Below are 412 nucleotides of genomic sequence, written 5' to 3'. Positions count from 1 at the left end.
AGGCTGTACTTCAATGACCCTCACATCACCAAAGGATTTTACCTCCATCGTAGCTAAGCTAAGGGTTGACAGTTCTGCTTCACCAAGAAATGAACTGTAGGCATGATTTTTGGATACAGACTTCCTGCTATGGTCAAAACTATTTGACTTGAGTGAGTGACTTTATTCTCAGCTCACAGAGAACAGGTTACATTCATTTAAGAAATGACATATGTATTAAGATGGTCTATCCATAAAGTCATTCACCAGCTGTTTCAATGAACAATGGTTCTGTTTGGAGGGTGGCACAGACGTTAGGTGAGGGTAAAAATTTGGTTCATTAGCTGTGATAATTTGGAAAAGCCTTCATCTCAAAGAAAGAGTAACTTATAAAGTCCTCTTCTTCAAACTTGATACAAGAGTTACAAATGTC

This window comes from Mastomys coucha, unplaced genomic scaffold (assembly GCF_008632895.1).
Source record: "Mastomys coucha isolate ucsf_1 unplaced genomic scaffold, UCSF_Mcou_1 pScaffold8, whole genome shotgun sequence".
NCBI lineage: Eukaryota > Metazoa > Chordata > Mammalia > Rodentia > Muridae > Mastomys > Mastomys coucha.
This window is presented reverse-complemented; position numbering follows the sequence as displayed.